This window comes from Bufo bufo, chromosome 1 (genome assembly GCF_905171765.1).
Source record: "Bufo bufo chromosome 1, aBufBuf1.1, whole genome shotgun sequence".
Taxonomy (NCBI): Eukaryota; Metazoa; Chordata; class Amphibia; order Anura; family Bufonidae; genus Bufo; species Bufo bufo.
The window spans coordinates 769,524,113-769,537,197 of NC_053389.1; the positions used below are offsets into that span (position 1 = coordinate 769,524,113).

Sequence of the window (13,085 nt, forward strand, 5' to 3'; positions counted from 1 at the left end):
CCTTGCTTCCTGTCTGCATGGGGGTCTGGACGTCATTGTGGCCGCGGCATGTTGTTTCTGGGCTCTTACCTGCCAATCCAGTAGCTGTTCACTGGCTGTCCTTTTCCTTGCAGCTAGGCCAGTGGAGACTCCTGTTCATCCGCATCTGGGATGAATAGGTCATCTCCTGCTCCTTACCATTTTTTAGGCATTATCAGGGCAACTCAGGGTACGAGGTTCCTGTGTATAAGCCCACCTACCATCTAGGTCTGCTCATACGGTTAGGAGTCGGGGCCAGGATTAGGGCGGCTTAGGAGGTTACCTGCTCCCTTTTCCTGGTGTCAAGGCCTAGCTGCTTCCCCGTTCTCCTACATTATACGGTGGAGAGTTTCCCCCCCACTCCCCACCATGACAGAAATGTTGTGCAGCCCGAGATGACGTCATCATGCCAGCCGGCGTGGTTATGTCATACTTCACCACGCACGAGATTTCAGCCGAGATCTTCAATCAAGATGGCGGCGGATGGCATGTTGCGAGCAAATAGAGGAGGTAAGTATGATTTTTTTTGGTTTTTACACTATTTCAAGTTAAATTGATTCGCCACTACAAAACATGAAGAAATTTGGCTTTGCGGCAAATCGAATTTATCCTGAAATTTGGATCGAATTCCACTTCGTTGGATTCGATTCGCTCATCTCTAGTCATCAGTATAAAAAAAATTAAAAACCCCTTTAAAGGGGCTGTGCACCTTGTGAAGGGGTGAGTCCTGAGGAGACCTGCAAAGAGAAGCATACTTACCTGCCTTTGAGGAGCAGGCTACCAGCTACTTTGCTCCATGGCGTTGACTGCTCCCCAGGCTTTCTGCATGTAAACTTGTATGTAAACTTTCAGTTTAATCCCACTGCATTTGATCACTGGCCATAGCGGTATCCTGCTCCCTTTGCATCACGTGACCATTTGTCATGACACAAAGGGAGCACATCACCACTGCGACCAGTGATTAGCTGCGGCGGCATCAAACAGGAAGTTTACATCCAGATATCCCAGCAGAGTAGTTGAGGCCATAGAGTGAAGGAGCCGGGAGCCGTACCAGGAAGCTGGTAAGTATGATTATTTTTGCAGATCTGCTCAGGGGGTTCCCAAACCCCCCAAAGGTTCACAACCCCTTTAATCTTTACATGTGGTGCCAAACACCTGACAAATGAGCAAGCATCATGTGCTGCCAATATACAATGAATCTGTATGGGGATGAATAATCACAGTGGCTATTGTTCATTCTCATACAAAGGGGATGATTGCTACCTGTGAATGCAGTTGCATGGGCAGAACATGAATGGGAACAAATGCTTTGTCTTGGCCCATGCTAAAGGTTTACCCCAACCTTCTGTGCTAAAATCTCCGGATTATTAGAAAATCCCTCTTGTTACTACTTTGTTATTACTACTTTATTTGTATTATGTATATTGTGTAAAACTGCTACCATCTTAAATCCATTTACTGATTTAATTTCTGTAACTGTATATGGTACAGTAATAAAAACTATGTTTAAAAGAAAAAAAAAAGAAAAAAATTAAAATCTACAGATATTCCCTATTGTCCTGAGTACCCCAGCTGTTAGTTTTTGACTGTCTATATGAATCTTGGTTCACATTACGTGAGGCGCAAGGAAGAGTGGCTCCATCACATCTCTCTTCCTTGGTGACCTTGTTGGCTAAAGCTCTACATATTTTTACACACTACCAGTGGTCTTCATCTCCTGGTTAGACCTCTGTTCATAGTCAAACACCTGCTAGACACCTCATGATAGACAGATGTGATTTAACCTGCTATCTCCACACCAATGCCATTCCATTAGCCGACCATCACACAAAGAACCAAATTTAAAGTCCTCCTTGTAACCTACAAAGCCCTAACCAATTCTGCTTCCCTCTACATCTCCTCTTCATCTTCACAGATACCACCTCACATATAACTTTCGCTCTACCAATGAAAATGTCCTCTCTGCGGCTTTAATAAACTTCTCACACTCCTGAATGTAGGACTTCTCTCATGCCTGACATTTTCTGATTGTTTCTTTTGTAGAACACTGTCTTTTTCTATTGTTTCAATGTGTTACCCCAAGAGAATTGACATCTGTGCAGAGGATGTCCCGACTGATCCCCATCTTGTCTATCTGGTTTATATCATGCTCCATTCATGAAAAAATAAATTGAACAATGTTTTTAACGGATCATCGGATCAAAGGCTTAAACTACTCTTTATGGAGATACACAATGCCAGGTGATGGTGCATTCTGAATATTAATCACATTTTATCATGGAAAAGGAGAATGATCTATGCAACCTGGACCATTCTGTTCTTCTGATTCTTTAGCTGCACCACCAAAATAGTTTTTGTTACCATAAATTTCCATATTTATTTTATTGTGCTAATAAAATGAGGAATAAAGCAACTTTTCTTTAGGACTTAAAGTAGTATTTCTATCTCAGACATTGATGGCCTAATGCTAGGATATGCCATCAATGTCAGATAGGAATAGGTCCCAGAGGTAAGACAGGAACCTATCTCCAGAATGGGACCCCCAAAGTGAAGGAGACCACACTGCACAAGTGTGACCACCCTCCATTTGCGGCTATGGGAGTTCTGAAATTGTCTATATCTGGCATTTTCATAGTACTGAATGGAGAGGTGGCCATGCATGTGCAGCATGCTTTCCATTTACCGCTGCGGGACTTCTAAAAACAGTTGAATGCGCTCCCTCAGCTATTTTCAGATATCCTATTACACTAAATGGAGATTGCACTGCGCATGCGCTGTCATCTCTCCATTCACTACTATGGGACTGCCGGAGGTAGCCAAGCCAGCAGTCGGCTATTTTTGGAAAACCTATAGCAATAAATGGAGAGCACATTGCACATACACGGCCACCTCTTTATTCACCACTATGGGAATGCCGAGAATAACCAAGCCAGTTACTTCCATGTATGTGCGCTTGGCTTACCTTCAATTTAGGGGCCCTGTTCTGGAGATAGGAGTGGGTTCCAGAAGTTAGGCCCACACCTAACTGACATTGATGGCATGTGCTTGTGATGGGTATCACAATTCCTATTATTTGATATTTATAGCTGCTTTGCAGTGCATCTCTATGTTAACAGACAGCAAACATGTTTTGTATAGTGATTCTGTGCAGTCTAATCCCTAAGTCTTGCAGACTCATACTGTCTTCTATATGAACCCTACTTTGTTACCCCAAATAAAGATCAGACAAAAGAATATTCAGTAGAGAAGAGAGAAACGCTCAAAATATCATTCGGGTTTGATTTCATTGGGATTTCATTGGGTCCAAATCTATTCTACCTGAATTTAAAGTGCTCCAATTGGCCTGGAGACATTTTTTTTCTCACTTTGTCTCTCACTTTTTAAGACTTTTAAATTTTTCTAATAATTTTTTTCCCTCTCCAAAATTTAATCACCAAAGATTTGGATACAACCTGGGGTATGTTCAAATGACAGCTCTTGAAAATCAACCTACAAAATTCAGAGCAGAAACCAAGAAACCATGCATGTTTCCAGCATTTTTCATGCAATGGAGCAGATCCACTCAAAAAACCGTGCAGAAAAAGCGTAAAAAACCGTATGGACACATACCGAGCATTTTTTTCATGCATCCCATTTCAATAGGAGGTTCAGAGCAGATTCAGCCCCAAGACAGGACATGCTTCTTCTTTTTTCCACACTTCTTTTTTCGAGGTGGAAAAAAAAGGGATGGGTGAATGGGAGGCGTTTTTGAGGCTTTTACAAAATTTTGGATAAATCCAATTCATTCATTAATCTCTATTATTCAGAATCAGACTACACTGAGTATATTTGTTGTCTGATACCATGGAAATGCACAGTCTGCATAGGAACTGTAGAAACAAAATAGTAGAAACTTTTAAATCAGACCGATTGAAACATTGTTTCATTTTATATGCTTCAAAAGGATAAAAAGAAAAAGTTTACAAAGGTAGATTCAGCCTTAAAGTAAGTATTCCCTTTTAACTGTCATTAAAGGGGTTATCTGGGTTCAGAGCTGAACCCGGACATATCCCCATCTTCACCCCTACGGACCCGCTGATATGAGCATCAGGGCATTTCATGCTCCAATGCTCTCCCTTGCCCCGCACTATATCGCACAGGGCAATTTTTTTTTTTTTTTTACAATGGCACACTGCTAGGCAGAGAATTCCACCCAGCAGTGTCCATTTTACAGGCTAGGGTAGCTCTAAAGCCCACCCATTAGTGCCAGTGACGTCACCGGGCTCACTGCTGAGCAGAAGCCTCCACCTAGCAGTCCCTAAGGAGAGCCCAGTACGTCACCAAATCTCCAAAAAATGCCTTTTCCCTGTGCAATTCAGCATACGGTAAAGGAGAGCATCGGAGCATGAAATGTACAAGTTCTAAACGGTAATGTGGAAAAAGTGAGAAAAAAACCCTTAAAAAGCTCAAGACAAAAGTGGCCAAATGTACCCCAAAATGCTGCCAATAAAAAGTACAGCTTTTCCCACAAAAAGTTTTTTTAGCAAATGTTATGTTAGAAAATTAAGATGCCTCTCCTTCCATTCTGAATCCTGCTGAATACACCAAACAGCAGTTTATGACCACATAGAGGATGTTGCCATATTCAGGAAAAATTAGTCAAAAACATGGGGTGCATTATATCCTGTTGAAAATTAAAATCCGGGGCATTTATTGAAAAAAATAATATTTTTCATTTTCATAGCCAAGTGTTTCTAAATTCTATAAAACGCTTGTGGAGTAAAATCAATCACTATACCCCTTGATAACTTCCTTGAGTGTTGTACTTTCCAAATAAAGTCACTTTAGGTCTACCTCAGTGTCGCTTCAACTGCAACATGCCACCCAAAAAGCATTCTAGCAAAATCTGCCCTCTAAAAACCATATGGTGCTCCTTCCCTTCTGAGCCCTTACATTTGCCACTAGAGCAGTTTACAAGCACATATGGGGTGTTTCTATAAACTGCAAAATAACAGTAATCAATGTTGCTGTTAACCCTTGAATATGGATTGAAATGTAAAATTTGCTGAAAGAAATTTCTTTATTTTTTTATTTCACCTCCATTTTGCTTTAATATTTATGGAACACCTAAAGGGTTAACAAAGTTTCTAAAATCAGCATTGAATAACTTGAGGGTGTAGTTTCTAAAATTGGGTAATTTATGGGACATTTCAAAGACACTTCAAACCTTAATTGGTCCTTAAAATGTTTGAGAAATTTTCTTGAAAATTTGAATAATTGGTTGTAACATTCTAAGTCTTCTAACATCCAACAAAATTAAGGACATTTACAAAATGATGACAACATAAAGTAAACATGTGGTGAATGTTAATAAATGCTTACTTTGTGAGGTAGCAGAGAAATTCAAATTTTGAAAATTTTTCCAAACTTTCCTTAAAGTTTATAATTGAAAAAAATTAATAGAGATAAAACATACCAATGCAAATTTACTACTAAAATGAAGTACAATATCACGGATAAACAGTCTCAGAATAGCATAGATAAATAAAAGCATTCCAACTTTATTGCCATGTCAGATTTGTAAAATTAGGCTCTGTCAGGAGAAAGGCCTGGTCTAGAAGTGGTTAAGTATAAAATAAAAGATGTTAAAATGTATGAGTACAAATTTAGGTACAGGCTCAGGCTACATATATACTGCCTGTCCAAAAAAAAAAAGTCGCCACCTGGATTTAACTAAGCAAATAGTTATGAGCCTCCTATTGGATAATTACTGCATGGGCGATTTTCTTTCAGCTGGCAACAAGTTATTTAACCCGAACTGGTGCAATGAGTTGCTTCTCATTTCATAAACAACCATGTCGAAAGACACATCTCGTGGTCGTGGAAAAGTTGTTAGTCTGTTTGAGAAGGGTCAAATCATTGGCATGCATCAAGCAGAGAAAACATCTAAGGAGATTGCAGAAACTACTAAAATTGGGTTAAGAACTGTCCAATGCATTATTAAAAACTGGAAGGATAGTGGGGACCCATCGTATTCGAGGAAGAAATGTGGCGGAGGAAAAAATCCTGAATGATCATGATCGGCGATCACTTAAATGTTTGGTGAAATCAAATTCAAGAAAAACAACTGTAGAACTCAGGGCTATGTTTAATAGTGAAAGTAAGAGCATTTCCACACGCACAATGCAAAGGAAACTCAATGGATTGGGACTGAACAGCTGTGTAGCCGTAAGAAAACCACTAATCAGTAAGGCAAACCAGAAAAAAAGGCTTCAATTTGCTAGGGAGCATAAAGATTGGACTCTGGAGCAACGGAAGAAGGTCATGTGGTCTGATGAGTCCAGATTTACCCTGTTCCAGAGTGATTGGCGCATCAGAGTAAGAAGAGAGGCAGATGAAGTGATGCACCCATCATGCCTAGTGCCTACTGTACAAGCCTGTGGGGGCAGTGCTATGATCTGGGGTTGGTCAGGTCTAGGTTCAGCAACAGTATGTGCTCCAAGAATGAGGTCAGCTGGCTACCTGAACATAATGAATGACCAAGTTATTCCATCAATGGATTTTTTTCTTCCCTGATGACACGGGCATATTCCAAGATGACAATGCCAGGATTCATCGGGCTCTAATTGTGAAAGAGTGGTTCAGGGAGCATGAGACATCATTGTCACACATGGATTGGCCACCACAGTGTCCAGACCTTAGCCCCATTGAGAATTTTTGGAATGCGCTGGAGAAGGCTTTGCGCAGCAGTCAGACTCTACCATCATCAATGCAAGATCTTGGTGAAAAATTAATACAACACTGGATGGAAATAAATCTTGTGACATTGCAGAAGCTTATCGAAACAATGCCACAGCGAATGCGTGCCGTAATCAAAGCTAAAGGCGATCCAACAAAATATTTTTGGTGGCAACTTTTTTTTTTGGATGGGCAGTGTATATTATATATTTTTTTTTGTTTTTTTTTAATTATTATAATCAACCATTTATTTTATTATAATAAACAATTTCTTATTTCACATAAAATCACTAATTGGATACCATTTTAATAATTTTTTTCTAGCTCTATAAAATCTGGACATGACAATTTTAATTTATACTTAAATCATGTATTTAAATAAAGTTTCCTGTTTATCACTGAATATATACTGAATGATTAATAACACAAATGTATTCAGAGGTTGTAGAAACTATAACTATCTTCAAAACATAATGACATAATTATTGCAAATCTATAGATAGATAATTGAAAGATAGGAGATAGATAGATAGATAGATAGATAGATAGATAATTGATGATAGATAGATAGATAGATAGATAGATAGATAGATAGATAGATAGATAGATAGATAGATAGATAGATAGATATGATCTGAAAACTTTAACAGTTCACTTTTAAAACATTATGGCAGCTTTACTGCAAAAAATAAAATTTATTAGCTGTGTTCTCCCTCACAAAAGTATTTTTTAATTCTCAAGCAAAGTTTTACAGACATTAAAGCAGACTTTTCTTGTATGAACAGGTATTTTGTCACCTGATGACTTGCTTCATTTACATAATACTGTAGAAGAGGTGTCTATTGTGGCCTTGACCTTTGTTGAGTTTATATACATGAAAAGTCAAAAGGTGTTAACATGCAAACTTTCGATCCATAGATATAGAAGTTAAGAGAACCCTCATGTCGGGCATATTTATATCTGCATATTAAGGTCTGACAATATTAGAACCAAAATGGAGATTCACATTACCTTTAAGAGGCCAAACTCTCTGTTGGAATAAGCCAGAAAAGGTTAGGATAAGTTTAACTGGTATGCAGCGTTATTCCATATAATCACCAGTATAAAGTATATATTCACGTGTGATTGCATATAATTTAATATATTTTAACCAATGATATATATAATGTTTGTATATTCATATCCAGTTATTGATAATGTATCATTGTATACATTTATATATATATATATATATATATATATATTATGCCACATATGTATCAATGAGAGTATATTCTGTAGAAGCATATAAGCTGGTTTTCTACTAAGAGGATCTTCTTTTAGAGAAGAGCTCAGTTATCTTAGACGGCAATTAATTAGTCATTTGGATGGCTAAGATACACAAACTGGATAAAACTTTCTAAGGACTATTGTATTCTTATCTGCCCCATAAATTCAATGATTAGGGAAACTTCTAATACCGCCAGTCGGTCTGAGCAAAGTGTCAGAAAGAGTACCTCCTTGGTTGATGTAATGGGAAAAGGTTAAGAAAGTCATATGAACAGGTTAGATATGTGTGCATTTGGCAGTCCTGAACATTTAAATTTCATATATGAAACAACAGTGCCATCAAGTGGTAGATGGGCAGAAGTTTCTAAGGAATGCCAATTAAGTGACATTATCCCTATGATTAACATACATCACACCCACCTTATCTAATTGGAAATCCCTAATCCAAGAGGGGATGGACATAGATAAGGATTAGAATATCTGATCCAGTTTTGGAGAGCAGGGAATCATCACTTCACACGTCAGGAACGTACCACAGGACGTGACAGATCACAGAACATCTTTACCACTCCTAGTCCTAAGAAAAAGCTCCCTACACCGTAAGGAATTCTTCCAGGGACACACCCGAGACTCGCAAAAAGAAACTCTAAATCCTGGAAAGCTGGGTCCATTCTAAAAGTTCTTTATCCCAAAGCCAGGGGTAATGTATAATTTATTTCATTTGCAGTAATTATAAATTGCTCCAATTGGCATATAGTTGAGACCCCATTATTAGTGGGTCAATAGTGTTAAAACAGTAATTTTATGGGAAATTTTAATGAACGTGCACATCATTAGAATTCCTGTAATATTTCTATCAGAGTGGGATCTCTGATCGGATTTTATTATCCGTAGTTAGGCCAACAGGCATATTTATAAGGTGTCTTTTACTGCCATATTCTTTGATTGAGCATAAGGGACTTTCTGCAGATTGATTTCTATTGTTTTTTCGTTGCATCATAATGTTTTAATAACCAGTACAGTAATCGGTAATAATTAGATAAAAAAAAAGAGTAGCATTGTATTGTACTTGATGTAGTAAACTAAGTGAGCCTTGCGTAAACGGTGGAGCACCATCTTGTGGTCAATTTTGATATTGTCCTTGTATTAATTTCTATGCCATTTTTACTGTTTTTGTAATAAATTATATTTTATATAACTAATTGTACCCTGTTTCATTAGCTGCACGAATTGACTTTAGATCCCATCAATAAAAGAACTGGCGCTTATATGTAATCCAATAAAAAATTTCATATTTCATAAAATATGAAATCATAATTTTTATGATTTCATATCTTATATGAAATAAATACTTGACACTCAATACCTCACTTCATTCTTGGAGAAGTTCTGAGCACTGGCGTAGCTATAGCGGTCGCAATTGCGACTAGGGCCCTAAGTCAGGGGGGCCCATGGGACCCCCTCAAGCCAGGAGAGCCACAGTAAAGCCGTACCTGCGGGCGGCGCGGCCCGCAGCTAAGTTGCTAACTAATATCACATAGGGGCGGGGCGGAGGCTGAGAGGCGAGCCCTGCGTGCACTGTGCAAGGCAGGCGAAGTGAGGAGGGGGAGTGGCTTCAGGTCAGGAAGAGGAGTAAGAAGCTGTGTGCTGACTGGGTTTGGTTGCAACCAGTGGCGTAGGGATCGCTATAGCAGCCATAACAATGGCTATGTGGCCCTACACCACTGGGTGTAGCGAGTGGGTGGCGGTACGAGAGGGGGTGGTACGATGGGGGGCGGCCCCCCCCCTTCATCAGTTCCGATCAGAGTCCAAGCAGTGTAATGCTGGGGCTCCGATCGGTTACCATGGCAGCCAGGACGCTACTGAAATCCTGTCTGCCATGGTCAGTTAGTCAGCAGCATACTTACATGGGCTGTGGCCGCCCTACGCTCCTTCTTCTTGTAACTCGTCTCAGGTCTGTGTGGCGCATTGCTATAAGCATAAGCAATGCGCCGCACAGACCTGTGACGAGTTACAAGAAGAAGTATGCTGCTCACTAACTGACCATGGCAGACAGGACTTCAGTAGCATCCTGGCTGCCATGGTAACCGATCGGAGCCCAAGCATTACACTGCTGGGACTCTGATTGGAACTTCCACTGCCACCAATGTTGGGCGGGGTTCGGGGAGGGCGCACTGCCCACCAATGATTTTAATACTGGGGGGGAGGGCGCACTGCCCACCAATGATTTTAATACTGGGGAAGGGGGGTGCGCACTGCCCACCAATGATTTTAATACTGGAGAGGGGGGGGGGCGCACTGCCCACCAATGATTTTAATACAGGGGAGGGCACACTGCCCACCAATGATTTTATTAAAGGGGAGGGGGGAGGGTGCACTAGGGCTGTTAGCTGAGGTCTGATTAACATTGGGGGTCTAATTGGTGGTCTGACCTGAGGTATAATGAAAAATATTTTTTTTCCGGAGCAGCTTGGAGAAAAAAGACCTCACAGTCTCCCACACTCCTTCTGTCCGGCCAAGCCAGCCAGCACCCCTGAGGCCAAGCCAGCCAGCACCCCTGAGGCCAAGCCAGCCAGCACCCCTGAGGCCAAGCCAGCCAGCACCCCTGAGGCCAAGCCAGCCAGTACCCCTGAGGCTAAGCCTGCCAGCACTCCTGAGGCAAAGCCAGCCAGCACTCCTGAGGCAAAGCCAGCCAGCACCCCTGAGTCTTCAGAACTGTAAGTAAATTATATATAAGGGGAGCTTATATATATAGCGCAAATTCCAGTTTTTGTTTATGTTTTATGTTGCACTGAATTTTCTACGAAATATATACAGTACATATATTTTTTTTTTGGGGGGGGGGGGTCGGGGTGGCAGTGGATCTTGGGTGAGTTCCTACACTTTTTTTTCCCAGGACTTGACCCCTGGAGTGGTCCCGCAGTCTGGGCGGCAGTTCTGACTAGTCCTACTTTAATACACAGACATTTAGATTCATACATTTCCTACACTGGACAAATGCGTTGCCAGTGACCAACTGTGCTCAGTCCTACGCGTAACCGTCGCAAGTGCATGAGGAGCTGCGGATGTGGCGGCAAGGTCCGAGAGGTATGTGGGGGTGGGAGATCCGGGGGCGTTTGGGGCCCATAAATTTTTTTTGCTATGGGGCCCAGTCATTTCTAGCTACGCCCCTGGTTCTGAGCAACATCTCCTGAGAGACATTACAGAAGATCTGTGCACAGATGTCTTGGTTGACCTCCATTCTACACTTCACAATCATCTCCGTGGTTCTGGGAATACCTTCTTCTATACCATTGAGCCTAACCCTATACCGAGTCCGCCCAACTTGCTGGTAGTGAAGACATTTGCATATTACAAAAGTACTATTTTTAAAGAATTTAAAGCACAGCCAGAGGTAAGAGGGGTATATATGGACTCTGCATACATTAGCAATTATATTAAGTCCAATATTGAAAATCGCTGTTTGGGGGGTGACAGAAGCCCTTTAATTGTTCCTGGTTTTACTAAATACCTAATGTACTTAATACTTAATGTATTATTGCTACCCTATAGAGAATATAACATTAAATGCTTTGTATTTGGCAAAATTAGTGATCATGTAGCACACCTTAATTTGCTTTTATTGCTTCCAGGTTGCTCTCAACTGAAAAATCATTGGGTGTTATCCTTTCATATGTCTTCCCTCACAAGCAACAATGAAATATAATTGGCAGAGTTGAGGATGCAGCTTTCTTTTACTGAGAGAAACCATGATGTGACCCTTGACATCTATCATAGTGAAGAAGATCTTTTTAGAGTAAATGAAAGTCGATCTTAGTAGTGAAAGTGGATCGACTTCGAAGACTGTCATTATCACCAGAATGATGCAAACTTATTTCCATCAAGAAGAAAATTCTAATAATCAAAAAGACATGAAGAACAAGGAAATGCCCAAGAATGGTCAAGGAAACATATGTACAGAAGTTTCAATTGAAAGAATTGTGTTGGTGGTTTTTACCAAGGACACTCCTTCTACTAACCTCTATGGATATCACAACCTAATCCAGACTCTCGAGTCTTCTAAATATGCGATGCCCCCAGTATCTGGTGCTAGGATACTTAAGAAAGGCAGAAATGCAATGCATGGCATGATCATTGCCAACTTTCCCACCAAACCTATTGAAGACGGAAGACCCTTGTGCAGAAGAGTGGATATGATTGTGGACTTCGAAAAGATTGGATGGGGAAACCAGATAATCTATCCCAAGAAGTTCAAAGCATACAGATGTGAAGGAGCCTGTCCCACCCTCCTAAGTGAGATCTTCAAGCCAACAAACCATGCTTATATTAAGGTAATTTTTTTTTCTATACACTTACCTTATATTTATCAACTTTACCATTACATTTATCCTTTCATGATAAATTAACATTTCTTGATAAAAAAAAGAATATACTTTATTTTATTTTTTTAGAGCTTGGTGAAATACTACAATCCAGACATAGTTGGTTGTTCCTCATGTAGCCCAGTGAAGATGAGCCCATTATCTATGCTGATGTATGAAAAAGGAAAGGTGGTCTTGAAGCACCATGAAGATATGATTGTTGAAGAATGTGGATGTCATTGAGAGAACATAACAGATACTTGCCATAGTTGCTATAATTGAAATATGTTTTAACCTATAGTGGTCTTACAAGAGACCTTCCAGGCATCCACATAGAAATGCTTTAGAGTGTAGCATTGTACAGCAGGGTTATAACTATAGGAGGTGGAGAGGTTGCAGTCCACCTAAAAGGCCCCTTAATCCCATATGAGAAGACCAAAGCTATAAAAGATATGTAATATTTGGGGACCGTATAAAAGAGACAGAACTAAAGAAATCAATCAAATATATAAATTCTAAATATTCAATCACATTCCTAAGGTAATATGTATATAAATATTGTATATTGTGAGAGGTGTAATAAAAAAATAATTTTCAATTCTGTCTTGAGTGTTTTTGTTTTGAGACTTGGCTATACCTGTATATATCTCTTATATATATATATATATATAAATTAGTTTCTGTCTGTCTGTTTACACACAGTTTGCAGGTCCTTAAATA

General features: G+C 39.9%; 1 pseudogene; it reads left to right on the forward strand.

Annotated features, from left to right (window-relative positions):
• Positions 1 to 491: 491 nt before the first annotated feature.
• On the forward strand, positions 492 to 12,683 carry LOC120987482 (annotated as a pseudogene).
• The last annotated feature ends 402 nt before the right edge of the window (positions 12,684 to 13,085 follow it).